This window comes from Malaclemys terrapin, chromosome 2 (assembly GCF_027887155.1).
Source record: "Malaclemys terrapin pileata isolate rMalTer1 chromosome 2, rMalTer1.hap1, whole genome shotgun sequence".
Classification (NCBI taxonomy): Eukaryota; Metazoa; Chordata; order Testudines; family Emydidae; genus Malaclemys; species Malaclemys terrapin.
Window position 1 is genome coordinate 9,701,559 of NC_071506.1, and position 16,425 is coordinate 9,717,983.

At 40.8% G+C, this 16,425-nt stretch overlaps 1 protein-coding gene across 2 annotated transcripts in view; it reads left to right on the forward strand.

The window, feature by feature from the left end:
• Positions 1 to 473: 473 nt before the first annotated feature.
• PTK2 (protein tyrosine kinase 2) overlaps positions 474 to 16,425 on the forward strand; it is a 349,972-nt gene continuing 334,020 nt past the window's right edge. For both annotated transcript variants that reach the window (XM_054017938.1, XM_054017937.1), the window contains exon 1: positions 474 to 615. The gene's annotated coding sequence lies outside the window, so the exon portion shown is untranslated. The remainder of the gene's footprint in view (positions 616 to 16,425) is intronic.

The following is a 16,425-nucleotide window of genomic DNA, read 5'->3' on the forward strand; positions in this document are numbered from 1 at the left end:
CCTGCGTATCTGAGGGGGGTGGCCCCGAGGCTGGGAGGGCTGGGCCCCCCTGCGGATCTGAAGGGGCTGGCCCCGAGGCTAGCACCCCTGCGGATCTGAGGGGGGTGGCCCCGAGGCTGGGAGGGCTGGTCCCCCTGCGGATCTCAGGGGGTGGCCCCGAGGCTGGGAGAGCTGGGACCCCCGAGGATCTGAGGGGGCTGGCCCCGAGGCTGGGACCCCCGAGGATCTGAGGGGGTGGCCTGGCTGTGGCTGGTCCCCGCGAGTGGGGGCTGTTGCCGTGGGGATCAGAGGGGACACTCCGCCCCCGAGGGCGGGCGGGCGGGCGCACCGGTCCCTTCCCTTCGCAGCCATTCGGGCGGGGAGTGAAGCAGGCTGGCAGCGAGAGGGGGCAGCGGCGTATCCCATGGTGCAGCGCGCCGGGAGGGAGGGGGAGCGGCCTGGAGTGGCCGGGACAGACACACGCAGCGGGGAGGGACGGGAGCCGGTCGGGGCCCTCGGCAGAAGCGGCGGGCGGACGGAGACGATTCAACTTCGCGGCGTCTCCCTCTCTCTCCTCCCCTCCCCCCCCCAGCTCCCCGCGAGACCTCGCGCTCCGCCGGACGGAGACTCCGGCTGGTGAGTCCCGGCGGCCGGGGGCGGCCGGGGGCGGCCGGGGGGGGACAGGGAAAGTGAGGCAGAATGGCCCCAACTTATGTAATGGGGAAGGGGGTGTCTCCCCCGGCGAGCGGCAGCGCCGTGTCCGCCTCCTTTCCCCGCCCCCGGGAGGTGAGACACCCCCGCCCCTCCGGAGGGGGCGAAGCCCTACAGCGGCTGTCCCTTGTGGGGACGAGCCCTCCGGTTCCCCGCGTGTCTGTGGCGGGGAGCCCTCGTGTGGCGGAGGGAACAGCGGGCTCTGTGCACTCCGGGGGGGGGCGGCCGGAAGGGTGCAGTGGGTCTGTCAATGGCCTTTTCTGAGGGGGGGTCGTCGAGCGGGTGGTGCCCCCCCCCGCTGCGGGTGGGAAGGAGGAGGCGAGGTTGCCTTTCAGATCCCTGCCTAGCCGCCCGCCCCCTCTCCTTCGTGGGGAGCGGGGCAGACCGCGCCCGCCCTCTCCTGCGAGCCGTGTGCGGCGGCAAGGTGGGGTTCGTCACCCCCCCCCCCCCCCGATGTGGTGGGACGGGGCTCGGCGCTGGCGCGTTCACACGGGGGTGACTAGCCCACAGAGTAAACAAAGGGAAAGGGGGGAAGGAAGGGGGCCGTGGCTAGAGCGGGGCTGCCCCTTCCGCTGGTAAATCTGCGGTTTTCTCATCCAGCTTGGGGGCCAGGGGAAGTGGTTGAGATTTCTTTTTTGTGTGGTGATCTGTAGTGCTCGCCGAGGAGCCGGGTGTGTGATCTGAGAGGAAGGAGAAGAGGCTCGTTGGTGTCGCTCTCACCCACTAGGAGATTATTAAGTAAAGGGTGAATGAAGAAGGGGAATTGTGCATCGATGAGGATGCTTTTTTATTTATCTACCTAGCACCAGAGCAATTGGAGTAGTTGCCATGAAGGGTTCTCTTATGCTTCCCAGGATTTTTGTTTTTAAATCTCATACGAACCTGAAGTCAGGATATAGTCAGAAATGCACAATTGTAACAATACCCATTTTGTCTTCCAATCCCAGGGGATTCGTTTTAAAGCACAATACTTTGTACATAGTAGACTCTTGCCTCCTTTCTGTTTTCCTAACTTTGCAATATTGGACTACATAATTTTCTTTGCTTTAGTCCTTTTTTAGCTTCTCCTGTTCCCTCCTAACTGAAAGACTGTGTGGCTCCATAACTGTGTAGCTTCAGGCTTTAACAAGTTGCAGTGTTTCGTGTTTAAATGTTCTGAAAGCAGAATATATCCTATGGGCCTTAACACCAATGTCAAAGTCTTGCAGAGTCAGCCTGCAGCTGGGTTTTTGGCAATTTTACCAGGATAATGGCAGTGCTATAGTAAATGAGTTGAAATAAAAAGTTTAGCAGAAGGCAGAGTGTTTGGGGATTCATATTTTTCATCAATGGGACTAATATGTTTAATTACAATATTCACTTAGTTTAAAAGTAAACTTGCACTATGGTGTCTCTTAACTTGCATTCTTTCACCCTTGTGTTGCCTGTACAGTGTTCTCAGTGTACAGGATACTAAACAATAAAGTTCTTGATGAGCAAAGCTGAACCACCTTGAGGCTCTATGCTGTGACTGCATAGAGCCTCATTGAGATCAAGGTGCACTTGTGTGAATCATTTTGCAAAAACAGTGCCTTAAGTATGAAACCTAACATGGTTTAATGAATAACTTTAATCATATTGATGTTGTTTGCCCCTGTCCATCCTTCTCCATATCCCTTCTTCTTCTTTATCCCTCTACCCCTTGTTTCATGTCTGAAATTAAGCCCTGATTCTGCATTGGATCTGTGGGTTGAAGTCTTGTCCCATCATGGATCCAGGTGCAGGATTAGGGATACAGCTTTTAAACTTTTTGGAGCCAGGATTGTGGCTCTGATCCTGCACGATGTATGTGTGTGTTTAACTTTATGCTCTGTGAATAGTCCCACTGAAGTTTGCAGAACTGGGGCAAGTATCACTGCCTGTATTGTGAGGTGTCTGGCAAATATACAACAATAGAGAAACTATTTTCTCTAATTTACATGTTTTTAAATGGTATTGGTTATCTAAAGATTGAAAATGTGAAAAGCGAGGAAAACTAGTGTGTTTTTTAAAATAAGTTTGTTTTCATGTAAGGATTATCTTACATGTATTTTAAATCCAGTCTTGGTAGAACATGGCTTTGGACTGTTCTTTCTTCAGACTTTTTGGAAAAGATAAAATGCACACAAAGAATTGCAAATAAAACAGCATAATACTTCTTTTCAAAAACTGTGAGCTTTACTAAACCCTAGGTATCTTTAAAAGTACTGAACATGTGTGGTTGGTTGTGTCAGTCTCTAACTATATCTGAAATGCACACTATTTCAGAATAAAAGATTATTATATAGCAGCAATATAACATTTTGAATATATACTATAAGTGTTTAAGGTAGTTGTAATAAGTCTGTTTCAAAGTATCTGTCAAGTAGTATTGAAAGCTCTTTCTGTGGTAAACCATTATATTTCCAACTTCTGATGACTAATAACCGAACAGTTGACTTTCTTGGTATTGTAATTTCTACCAAGCTAAGAGATTTGTTGAAGCAACAGTGTTTCTGGATACTATGCAAAAATTACACTTCTGGAGCTAGTAATGGATTGTGGTTTGACAGCTTCTATTTGATTTGAAGCTATCTCCAGAAATTGTGCATCTCGGCAAAACGAATAAAACATATTTTATTGCATGTTGCAAAAACAACATAAAAAACCCAATACCTTTTCCTAGTTTTCCAGTTGCTGCTTTGCATAGCAGCATAGCAGTACTATATTTGATATAGTGTAGCATACAGATTGGAGATATAGGATATTCTAACTCTTTTCACATTCCTTTAGAATTCATGGAAATGCCTTTTCCCAATAACAGCAAACATTCTATATCCTTCAAATATTTTTGAAAGTACACTGTTTATTTTCATTAAGAGCTATTGGCAGCTACTCTTTAAACATTAAAATTATCAGATATATTTCACAGTATATTATTTGCTGTAAATAGGCTAATATTTTGTTCTCAAAACTGAATATTCAAATCTTGTAAATTTGTAATTCTCCAGTCAGAATATCTCGTCTTAAACTTAGGAAAGCTTTGACTCTTAAAAAGACATTGAGTATTTCTTATAGAAGCTCCATATCATCATATTTCAAAAGATACCCAGAATGTGAAAAGAAGAAGAATATTTTTAAGGATTCTGCAGTATATCAAAGGAACATTGTCAGGTTAGAAATCACACTTAAAGATTTTTTTATTACAAATAACACTCTTCAATATTAAAAGTGAAAACTTAAACATTTGAATTTTTCTCATCATTTATGCTGGTTGTTTACTTTTTGCATTTCAAATAGCAAGGACAATGAAAATCAAATATTTTCACTTTTGTCTGTAGGCAGTTTCTAGTCCATATCACTTTTTAGTTATTTTGCACTAGCATGAGGTTGGTGTTTGTATTTCAAATGCTGTAGGGGGATATTATCAAACCAGTTTCCAATATACAACAATAGAGAAACTATTTTCTCTAATTTACATGTTTTTAAATGGTATTGGTTATCTAAAGATTGAAAATGTGAAAAGCGAGGAAAACTAGTGTGTTTTTTAAAATAAGTTTGTTTTCATGTAAGGATTATCTTACATGTATTTTAAATCCAGTCTTGGTAGAACATGGCTTTGGACTGTTCTTTCTTCAGACTTTTTGGAAAAGATAAAATGCACACAAAGAATTGCAAATAAAACAGCATAATACTTTTCAAAAACTGTGAGCTTTATTAAACCCTAGGTATCTTTAAAAGTACTGAACAGTTTCTAGTCCATATCACTTTTTAGTTATTTTGCACTAGCATGAGGTTGGTGTTTGTATTTCAAATGCTGTAGGGGGATATTATCAAACCAGTTTCCAGAGTGGATAAAAATCAATGATTTTTTTATTAAAAATAAAAAAATTCGGACTTTTTGATTTACATCGGATTTTTTTTTTTAAAATGCTTTTTGAGGAAAAAAACTATGTAAAGATGGTATTAATTAAGATACATTATAGCTCAAAGATAACTCATCATGGAATAGGGATTATAAATTCTAATTCTATAGTATTAGACAATATATTCATGTAATGTTTAAGAAGAGTTTTGTAAATGAGTTCCAATAGTTCATGGATTAGGGTCCTAATCTTATGGAGTTCCAGGGGCTTCTGTATAGATTATTTAGGTTAACCTCTCTATCTACCCAATGGGACTCAGTGCTCAGTCTAGAAGATACCATCAGAGATGCTTAGTTTTGCGGTTCTCAAACTGTGGATTTGGGTCTCCAGAGATAACATGCTTGTTAATAGCAAAAATGTTTTTAAATAAATATATAGAGCTGAGAAATAACAGACCTCACCTCTATTGTCCCTCTGCAGATTTGTGTATGCAGAGTCAATCCCTTACCTCTCTCTAAAAGTGCAAAGTTTCAAAAAGTTCCATGACTAGAAGATTGTTGGGGGCGGAATAGATCTGGACAAGGAGCAGTTTGGAGATAAATGTGAGAAGCGAGGGACATATGCTTGTTTTGTTAAAATATTATATGTTTGCTATTGAAGGAAAAAAAAATCCAGAATACTTAACGTTGTTGTTTTAGTTAAATAAAACAATTTAAATGTCTGTCGAGTGATGTTCTCTTCCTAATACAACATGGCAAGAAAATCCTCCAAATGTTAATGATTAACCTGTTGAATTGGAGCTAGTTCACCTCCCAATGATTTCATAACTATCTGCTTCAATTATTTTTGGTAAATGAAATAACCAAACAATAATTCATTTTCTGATATAGCTGTAAAATTAATCTGAAAAGTTTTCAAAATAAATCTGTTTAAAAATGTATAGTGTGTATCTTCTAAAAATGAAACCTACATCTGAGTTGTGACGAATATGTATTAAGATTATAACAACCAACAAGAATGCACTTTTATATAGAAAACCATGATTAAATCGAGTCTTCCTGACTAGTGATTTAAATCATGATTTAAATCAAATCCACCCTGCCAGTTTCATACTGACTCTTAATTTCATGAAAATGTTTTAGTAATTTTAAGGTTTTTTTTAAACCCCAGCAAACCAAAAACATACACGTGATAATTTTGTTTTAATGTGATCATTCTGACAGGCAATTCTTCTATGGAATGGTTGCTAAACACTTTAAAATGAGAAAAACCCAATAGTTTTTAATGCCAAATATGACTGTTTAGTACTACTTAGGAACTGAAATATAACATTTCCTGATTATTGACTTCTACCGCGTAGCTGTTTTATTTTGAAAGTTATTTATTTATTTATTTTTTTTAAGAATAGAAATGGAAAACCAGAATGGATTCAAACATTTTAACTGCAGGTTCTGCAACGCTAAAATTTGTAAAAATGCTGGTGGTGTTTCAGAATTCAGGTCAATGTTTTTGGGTGCACCTATGGTTGAAAGCTAGCATAGCATGGTGGATTTGACAAACTCCAGAAATTTTGAAAGAACACGGATTGCCATTTATTAGTTAGAAATACAGACATTAGAGGGCTGAGGAAGGGAAAAGGAGTTGATAGGATGGAAAAACCTACCTGATGAGTTTTGTAGGTTGGTGTTTTATTTTTTGAGGGTGGGAGGCTTTTGTTGTTTTCCCAGTCAAATTCAACTAAAGTTACTGCAGTTGTGTAAATGATTTATTCCAGAACCATTTCTGCCACATGTTCTCCAAGAAATCAGGCAATGTTTAATAGCTAGGCAAATAGGACGAAAGTTCATAGGCACTTATTTAAGAAACTAAAAATATCTTTAAAAAACCTCCATGTATATAAATTTGTATATTATGAAATTGTCTCCCTTTCCTATTCTTTGTATGTTTCTCTTCTTCCTAAATTGTAAACTTGTTGGGATAGGAACAGTCTGTCTTTGTTTGTACAGCACCTCGCACAACTGGGACGGTGATGCAGATACTCAAAAATACCAGGCTCTCTATTAGTTGAAATTTCTCTTTGATGGGGGGAGGGATAGCTCAGTGGTTTGAGCATTGGCCTGCTAAACCCAGGGTTGTGAGTTCAATCCTTGAGGGGGCCACTTGGGAATCTGGGGCAAAATCAGTACTTGGTCCTGCTAGTGAAGGCAGGGGGCTGGACTTGATGACCTTTCAAGGTCCCTTCCAGTTCTAGGAGATGGGATATCTCCATTATATTTATCTTCTGTGGTGCAAATCTGAGGCAGCTTGGATTATAAAATATTCCTGAAGTTGGCTCCCTGTTATTTGTGTTATGGTAAGGCCAAAAGGTCATGATCTGGATTCCCCCTCACACCTTGCGCTAGAAACTGTATACATTCAATTTAAATTGACTTAATTCACGATATTGTGGATTCCGCAGCATTAGGCCTCCACCACAGTTTTGTCAGCCCAGGGGCTGACAGCGGGAGCCCTGCTGTGCACGGTGCTGACAGCATGAGCCCTGGCTGACAGACCTGGGCCACTGGCGGCCGGGGGTCCCACTGGCAGCTCTGGGTATTAATGACTGTAATATAGTTGCAGCAAAATGTCTGGTTATCAGAAAAAAATTAGCAGGCATAACATAATACTTGAGTGTTTATTTTGTTCCAGCAAATTTTTCTTAAACAAATAGGTCTTCTTTGGCTTTTCCAAATCACCACAATTAATAAAGGTCCATTATTACTTTTCTGCGATTTTCCATGTCTTGTCTGCAACTCAGCCGTAAGTATTTGACAATCATCCCACTATTCAAGTAGGGCCTTAACAATGAGATTCTGGAGGTGATGTCAAAGAAACTGGCTGAGATTGGGGATTGGCTGGAGGGAGACAGGTCAGAGAGTTCATAGTTGGAGTCATATGGATGGAGGAGATGGTGTCTTGAGAGAGAGAGGGATGGTCCTTCAAAAGAGAGAATAAGAGGGATCCACCAAAAGAGTTGCTTCAGGTGTGACAGAGAAGTAGTAGGAGAACCAAGTGAAGGAATTGTTCTCCCTTGGCTTTCACAAGCCTTCAGGTTGGAGGCCTTGATCAGAGGAGTCTAAGGCAGCTGAGAGATTGAGAAGGATGAGGATGGCACATAGGCTCTTAAAATTTGGTCATAAGTGGTTGCTAAGAGCACTTTGTGAGGTGCAGAGAAAAGATTCCAGATGGGGGGGGAGCGGGGGGGAGAACAAGTATAGAGATGGAAGAGAGGAATTTGAGGTCATGTTGTATACAGACAGAGCGTTAAAGAACTTAGAGCTGAAGGCTCTGTATAGTAAGTGATTATCACTTTTTCTTTTTCCTTATAGGTTAACATTAAATATTGTGTATATCTGAATTTTCTCATATCTAACAGCAGTCCAAGGGTGGAAATGGGGAGGCTCTACCAGACCCAGAACTTGCAGCACACTCTGTCCCTCATTATTTTTTCTGTCTTTTCTATAACTATCTTCATTCTGTTTTATTCCGTTTTTATTTATTTGCTCTCTTTTCCTTTTGTCCCTGTATCTTCCTTCTATGCCTCTCTCTTTTTTACCAGGTTCAGCATTAAAAGAACTTGCAGAGGGAACCTGAACAGAAATTATTCAGTTTCCTTTGGCATCAAACTATTTCCTCATCCTTTGGCTAGAAGGGGGGAGTGAGTAATACTCTAGCCAGTTTCCTTTTGCAGCAAGGCTCCACCTTTATACAGATGTAAGTTCATTTAAAGTTTTAACTCTTCCCTCTCCCCTCCTCTTCCACACACACAGTTAAACTGTAATTCATCTAATTTTGGGACCTGTCCTCAGACTAACTTTTTTCCTTTAGCTTCAGACTGCAACAGCAGCCTATAGGTATTTGATGCCCTGGGTATAGCAGGAGGAAAGCATATGTGCTTTCCCACTTCCACCATCCTAAATATTAAGTTGGTGAAGAAAATGTGCACTTGGGGTTGGGGACAGTGAATAGACAATGAAGCTGCCTGCTCAAACATTGAGCCACATCCTGCTGCTCCTGCAGAGATTATAGTAGGTTGTCTTAAAGCTTTCTTCCAAAGTTTTTTTTTTGAACCGCTGATAGAAGAGAACATCAACTTTTTTTACAAAACCAGCTTTGCCTCTCCTGGAATTGACACCTCCTCATCTATTATTGGGAGTGGACTACATCCACCCTGATCGAATTGGTCCTGCCAATACTGGTTCTCCACTTGTGAGGTAATTCCCTTCTCTTCATGTGTCATTATATAATGCCTGCATCTGTAATTTTCACTCCAGGCATCTGAAGAAGTGGTTTTTTTTATCCACGAAAACTTATGCCCAAATAAATCTGTTAGTCTTTAAGGTGCCACCGGACTCCTTGAACTTTTTTTTTGACCCCTTCGTACGATCATGGTCCTCTGTCAGGACAGTGGTTTTGTCCCTGCACTCTGGGTGAAAGAAGGGATCCTTTGTGGCAACAAATCAGAGGCTTACAGGGGGAAGATAAAGCGTGACTGCCAGGCCAGCTGATACAGGCTGGGGCAGCAGGAAAGAACTGAGTGGGCTTTACTGTCTGTAAGATGCACTTCCCATTCCATATCCAGTTTCTTTTTGTTTACCTCATACACCTACCCCAAGCCAATTCCTATGTGCAACCCCACCTTCCATTTATTTTTTGTGGGGAGCAGGGGAGATCAGGCTACCAAATGTTTTCTCTCCCTCCATGTCTCCTTCAAGTTCCTGGAACAGTTTGAAATATCAGGAGCCTCTTCTGTGTTTAGTAGGAGCTGCTGCTGCCTCCTCCTTGCCTGGTGCTGGGTATTAAGCTATGTGGACTACAAAAAGGAAGGAAAAAATTAAATTAGTCAAGCCTCCAAATAAACTAAATGACAAGTTCTTTGGGGCTGGTTGTGTTTTAATTTTTTAACTAAGTAGTGGCTATTTCTTGCTTTTCTAAAACAGAGCATATGAGGGTGAGGGGGAAGAGTACAGCAGTGTTTTAACCCAGAGACATGGATGCTCAGCTCTGCCACGTTCCTCCTTTCCAGGCCCTTTTCTCTGATGCTATGAAGGGCAATAAATGATGTGCAAGGAGCTGAAAATAGGAGCACAGGATTTGCCATACTAGATAAGACCTCTGGTTCATCTGCTATGGCAGTGGTTCTGAAACTTTTGTACTAGTGACCCCTTTCACATAGCAAGCCTCAGTACGACCCCTCTTATAAAATAAAAACAATTTTTTATATATCTAATTCCATTATAAATGCTGGAGGCTAAACAAGGTTTGGCTGGAGGCTGAGAGCTTGCGACCTCCCATGTAATAACCTCACAACCCCCTGAGGGGTCCCAACCCCCAGTTTGAGAACCTTGTGCTATGATATCCTGTTTCCTACAGATGCTCCAGAGGAAGGTCAAGGAACACCTGTAATGAGTTACTTTAAAGTAACTTGTACATAAAGTTAACCTTAACTTTGCAGTTCTTCAGTAATGCCCCAATATGCCTTATTCACACATCTACCTTAACTCTGACAACACAACAGTTGCTGAAATATACAAGCTCTTCACCTCCTTTTTACAACCCATTCGCTCTCACCTACAGGATTCCATCTAACACTATTAAAGGACAAAAAGGGGGGAAAAGATACATTATACCTCTGTTTAACATTACAAGGTGGCAGAAAAAAGCCAGTGGTTTTTTTTCGGGGGGGGGGGGAGGGGGTCTGCAACTTGGGAACCCCTCGGTCAAATTATCTCAAACTTGGATCACTAACACTGTCCCATGCCTCCATGAGACACATGACATTTCAAATCAATCTGATTAACTGTTTGGATTTTAAAGCACTTACAATAGTTGAGGCTGCATATAAGTTAGAGGGTGAACGAGAAGTGATGAAAGCAACATGAAATGTAGTACAGATGCACCCCGGCTTATGCAAACCCTTTTACGGAAATACGGACTTATGGAAAAAGTTCTGTAAGTTTTTTTTTTTTTTTTTTTGGCATAACTGTTGGAGATACGTTCCCGATTTATGCAAAATTCAACTTATGCAAGGCCTTCCGGAACGGAATGCTTGCATAAGTTGGGGAGCTTCTGTATGTACCTTGGTAGTTCATTTACTTCGGTTTGGATTTTTTGTAAAGCGTAAAGATTCTTCGGTATTTTCATATGAGTCCTTATTCCAGTGCTGTTACATTTAGTTACTGATAGTCTAGTAGTGCTACTAGTGTCCAATATCTAATAACACTTCCTGCATCTAAAGTCTATAGGTTTACTACCAATCACTTGTAGATAAAGGGGAGAACGATGGACTTAAACAAAGGACAGGAATTCAGGAGACTGGAGTTCTATTTCTGGCTTTTCTGAAGACTTGAATTATCTTGTTCAAGTCAGTTTAATCATTCTGCCTCAATTCTTCTATCTGTAAAATGGTGGAGATAATACCTAACTCAGGCTTAATTCAGCACTTTGAGATCTTCCAATGGACGGGTACTAAAACTGTTAAACTATTTATTCCCCCAAGGGATGTTGGGTCAGAATTGCTCACTCAAGGTGCCTGGATGAATCTTGCAGCAGCAGTCTTAAATGATTCATGCTTGGCAGTGTCCTTGTTAACCTTTCATAGTGTCTGACTTAGAATTTACATTTGAATGTACTAAATAAAATGGAAGTAGATAAGGGGAATTACATCTCAGAAAATGAATCTATCCCTCTGAGGTAACATACAACTTGGCAGGGTCTAAAACTGTGGCTTTTATTTTTTATTATATAAACAGTGGTTTAATTTCTGCACCTCACTTCCATAGGTCTGAGTGGGTGAGCTCCATCCAGGGAAACATAATATTTTGCTGGTCTCAAAGTGTGAGGTTCTCTCCTGTTTGCACTATGGTTCTTTGCTGTGGATGTTGGAAAGACTTAGTTATGGCTCCTGCTCCTACTCCTATTCCTCTCTTTACAGTGCCATTATGGGAATGCTGTAGCTTCTTACCACATTAATTGGGTTATCCTGGACTTTGGTCAGTCCATCATCTTCCATATCAGATTTAAGCTCTTTATCCAAAGCTTCAAGACCCTACCCAGTTTAGTATGTGTGCTTGTCTACTGTTTGCCTTTGTCTTTTAATTTCTACTTCACCCAAACTGTAGAGCTGACCACACTCTTCTCACTTGTTGAGGCAGGGACATCTTTTACTCACATTTGTGGCTGTAGAGACCAAATAGGGGAGGATTTCTCCTCAAATGATATCATATTCTTTGTCTGCAGATATTCTCTGGATTTGAATGTTTATAGCTCTTAATATCTTGATTTTAAAGATGGTGTTAATGCTCATATTTCTGCAAACAACTAGATTAGCCACCATTTTATAGTCTCGTGTATTTCTCTCCATGAAGAAGGAAAGGTAGAAACTGCCTACTGATGCAATTCTCATGTAATTAATATTGTTTTTATGCAGTTGTTAGCTTTGCTGCTTTCAAAACAGGTTGGTTGGAACTCTTGATGAGAATGTGCATTGATTCTATACCACTACTTTTCACTCTTAAAAGATGCCAGCTCTCACTTTTGATTTAACGTCAGAGGCTTCCTCTCAAATGCATTCAAAGGTGTGTCTGTTTTATTGCAGTATTAAGTCATTCGAGGGACTGAACTCACTACTGAGATTACATAATTCAGTTTTTTAATGTCTTGGTAAATGAGAGTGTAGACTCAGTTTAAAATCTGGACTGTGACTATTTTGTACATTTGTGAAGTTTATCTCATTGTGGCCTCTACTGGAAACTAATAATGATGCATCTTCTATTTGAGAAAATTCCTCCTGAAGTTACAATGGAACAGACTCATTGATCTAATAGGTCTTTTCTTTAATTCCTATGATTTACCAAATCGCAAACTTTTAAGGGCACCACTGAACTAGAGAGTTTACAGTTATGTCACCCTCCCCCAAGCAACATAAGTTATGCTGACATAAGATGTAGTGTAGACATAACCTAAATCTCAATAGAGGCAGAAATCTCTTGAGTTAATGTCTGTGGGTATGTCTACACAATAGCTGAGAAGGTGCTTTCCAGTGCGAGTAGAGACAGACATGCACTGGCTAACGCAGTAAAAATAGCATTGTGGTTGTGATGACATGGACTGTGCTCGGGCTAGCTGCCTGAGTACAAAACCCATGGGGTTGGGGGGGATTGTATTCAGGTGGCTAGCCTGAGCCAGTGCTCATGCATCATGGCCAGCCACACGGAATTATTTTTAGCACAGTAGGTTGAGCAGAGCTAAAGTGCATCTGTCTACCTATGCTGGGAAGCACAGTTCCAGAAGTTGTGTAGAAATACCACTAGTGAAAACTTGGGCTTCAGGCAGACTTAGAAGAGGGATATTTAAAAGTAACTGTAGGGTATACAGAACTTCCTTCAAGCCAAAAGGTTGAGCTAAGAGGAAAGTTTATGAAATTAATGTGAGCCTTCAAGGTCTGAGAAAGTGCATGTTGCTTAAAAAAAAAAAAAAAAAAAAAATCACCAAAACATATCTTCCATGTGGTTTGTGTTATCTGGTAACTTCTGTTTAATCAATTGCTTAAACGTGTCTTGTCAAACTAGCTAGCAAATTTTAAATCTCAGTGTGATTGTATTGTATTTATTTCTTGTGCACCTTTTGAAATTCAGAATTTTACCTAATGATTTCTGAGTTTTTAAATGTAATTTGATTAAGCAAAAAGGGGGGCTGATTGCTAAGTATATTTATAGATACTATATTTAAAGTATGTGTATATACACACAAGCATACATGTAAATAAACTGGCTGCTACCTGAGCACCCATTCTGGCCTCATATCCCACTGGACTGGCCCTGCCTCAGTTTCCCCACTTTTCAGGGCTCTCTTGATCAAATTACCAAAACTTAAACTCTTAAATTCAGCAACCCCTCCCTGGGGCTGGGTTTATTAACATAACCACTCTCGTCCCACTGATATTAAGACAAGATAACAGGCTTAATCTGCAGCAAGGGAGATGAAAGTTAGGTATTGGGGGAAACTTTCTATATGGGTAGTTAAGTTCTGGAATAGGCTTCCATGGAAGGTTGTGGAATCCCCATCATTGGAGGTTTTTAAGAAAAGATTGGATAAATACTTGCCAGAAATTGTCTAGGTTTACTGGGTCCTGCCACAGCTCATACGGCTTGACTGGATGACTTCTTGAGGTCCCTTCCAGCCCTGCATTTCTAGGTTTTTGTAATATTCAAAATAATAATTCTCAAATCTCCATCAGGTCCATGCTCCCAGTTTTTCTGCTGGGGGTGTCTCAAGCCTTTCCTGCCTGAAGCCCTTTTCCCCGAAAACTCAGTGTTCCTGCTGGAGTCCACTCACTCTCAACAGACTCTGTGGGTGCTGCTTTCTGCTGCTTTTTATGGGAGAATCAGTTCCTCCATAGCCAACTGGTTCTGTTAATTAAACACACTGCTAATTGTATGGGCCTGTCTGGCTCCAGGCCTCTGGTCCTTAAAGGGGCAGGTCACCCTGTTTCACAAATGTAAATACAACATTACACTCAAAAAATCAAGTACTTAAAAGGCAGAAGTTCCAAAAATTAAAGATCTTTCTGCCGAATTATGTGTTTGGTATATTTTATGATACAGATTAAGGACTGCATTTAACAAGGAAAATGGGAATAAGAAAAGTTGCATACTGTATGTGCATGTCTTTGTGGGAACGTCCTGACTTTTAAGTGGTTGAATTCTCAACCTGAAAGTTGTATGAACGCTAGATATTGAATTTTATTTTTTATCTATTTATTTAGGAAGTTTTAACATGTTTACAAATCATTACCATATAAATTGGAGACAAATGATAATTATTATAACATTAAACTTTTGTAGAAACATAGAATAATATAATAATTGGATCTCTCTATTTAACATATTGTTACCATATTTTACTTTTATTGTTTTTGAGTACTTAGTTTGTGGAAAGAAACAAAATGTGATGCAGTCATTGCCCTCTAGAGCAGTGGTTCTCAAACTTTTGTACTGGTGCCCCTTTTCACATAGCAAGCCTCTGAGTGCAACTCCCCTTATAAATTAAAAACACTTTTTAATATATTTAACACCATTATAAATGCTGAAGCCAAAGCGGGGTATGGGGTGGAGACTGACAGCTTGCGACCTCCCATGTAATAACCTTGCGACCCCCTGAGGGATCCCAACCTCCAGTTTGAGAACCCCTGCTATAGTTAATTCATGAAAATAGGGACTTACATTTGGATTTGCATAACACAAAGTTTGAGAACCACTGAACTATAGTCTTGGTAGTTTCCTTAGAAATAATTGGAGTAGATAGAGCTCAGGTGAAAGCTGTCATTTGCTACTCAGTAGACGTGGTGGGGTGATAAAATAGAGCCAGCAGGGGTTGACAAGAACCAGGCTGAAGATGTGTGGAGTAGTGAAGATGTGTGGAGTGTACCACCATAGGAGGCATCAGAGATTTAGGACAGGATGGGGTATTTAAAGTGAAGGATTTCCCTTAAGAATTGTCTTGTCTTAATTTTAAAATCAGTTGGTAAGGATAAACAAATAGTTCACTAGACTGACATAATAAAACTATTAAATGTATATTCATGGTTCAGCTCTAAACTTCAGTGTCTCCCAATTCTCTCTAGGGGAGAATACTATGTGATTGTCAGTCTCTTTATTTCTTCCCATCCTTCTTTCTGTCTCTCTGTTCACTTTGACTATTCTCCATCCCAGTTGTAAGCAGTTGACAAGAATAGCGAAGCTGGGTCAGACCAGTGGTCCACCTAGCCCAGTATCCTGTGTCTGACAGTGGCCAGTGCCAAGTGCTTCAGAGGGAATGAACAGAACAGGGCAATTATTGAATGATCCATCCCTTGTTGTCCAGTTCCAGCTTCTGGCAGTTGGAGGTTTAGGGATGCCTGGAGCATAGGGGTGTGTTCCTGACTATCTTGGCCAATAGCCACTGATGGATGTATCCTCCATGAACTTATGCAATTCTTGTTTGAACCAAGTTATACTTTTGACCTTCACAGCTTCCCCCGGCAACGAGTTCCACAGACTGTGTTTTGTGTGAAGTACTTCCTTATGTTTGTTTTAAACCTGCTGCCTATTAATTTCATTGGGTGACCCCTGGTTCTGGTGTTACGTGAAGGAATAAATAATACTTCCCTATTCACTTTTTCCATACCATTCATGATTTAATAGACCTCTATCATGTATCCTCTTAGTCTCTTTTCTAAAACGAATAATTCCAGTCTGTTTATAATAATTCCAGTCATATGGAACTGTTCCATACACTTGATCATTTTCATAGCCTTTTTCTGCACCTTTTCCAGTTCTAATATATCTTTTTTGAGATGAGGTAAACACAACAAGAAGCTGTTTTCAATGTGTGTACCATTGATTTATATAGTGGCTTTATGATATTTTATGTTTTATTTTCTATCCCTTTCTTAATGGTTCCTAACATTCTGTTAAGATTTTTGACTGCTGCTGAACAGTGAGCTGATGTTTTCAGAAAATTGTCCATGATGACGCCAAGATCTTTCTTGAATGGGAACAGCTAATTTAGACCCAATCATTTTCTATGTCTAGTTGGGATTATTTTTTCCAATGTACATTACTTTGTACTTATCAGCATTGGATTTCATGTGCCAGTTTGTTGCCCAGTTACAAAGTTTTGTGAGATCCTTTTGAAACTCTTTGCAGTCAGCTTTGTACTTAACTATCTAGAGTAATTTTGTGTCATCTGCATATTTTGCCACCTCACTGTTCACCATTCAATAAGTTTGCCTCTTCAGCCCTACCATCTGTAAAATACTCCTGCACTTCATGCTGATGGAAACTTGCTTTCC